The following is a 649-nucleotide window of genomic DNA, read 5'->3' as shown; positions in this document are numbered from 1 at the left end:
CAGCAGGATGTTCCTAACCTGAAGGGACCGTGTGGAACAGATCCAGGTGAAAGGGACATTTATTTCCTTTAAAACCAGGTATGCTTTCCCCTCTTAAAACATGCCGGCCTGTTGGGAGCTGCTGTTGTAACTAATGAAATTACTGCTGTAAGTGTTTTGTTCTGTTTTTAAACGTGATGAGCATGCACTAGGAACGCAGCTATTCTGATCGAAGAACACTCTTACTTCTTTGGACCTTCAGGGGGGTCGCTCCAGTACAGCTATTTCATTATGGGTGGCTTGCCATGTGCCATAAACGTGGTTTTTTTTTTTTTTTTTCTTTTTGAGTAATTGTGATATAGCGGAATGCGCCTGTTTGCCTTTCTGCTGCAAACCCTCTGCTCGGCTTTGGCGAGCTCTCGCTAGCGCTGGGAGTTTTGCTGCTGCCAAGTGATTTTCCAGCATTACCCCGCAGCTCAGTGCAGTGCTCTCGTGCGATTGCCATCCTCGTGGGAGCCTGGCCGGGACCTGCACCTCTTGCCAATGCTCTGCCCGGCTGAGGGTGGTCTGGAGCGTCGCAGTGGCGCTTGTCTCACCACTGTATTTTTCTCACCCTTTTACCCCTGCCACAAGTGTGCAGTGTCAGTGGGCTGTGGGGGGACTTTGTGGC

Source organism: Buceros rhinoceros, unplaced genomic scaffold (assembly GCF_000710305.1).
Source record: "Buceros rhinoceros silvestris isolate BGI_N320 unplaced genomic scaffold, ASM71030v1 scaffold21588, whole genome shotgun sequence".
Taxonomy (NCBI): Eukaryota; Metazoa; Chordata; class Aves; order Bucerotiformes; family Bucerotidae; genus Buceros; species Buceros rhinoceros.
Note: the sequence above shows the minus strand (reverse complement) of the source record.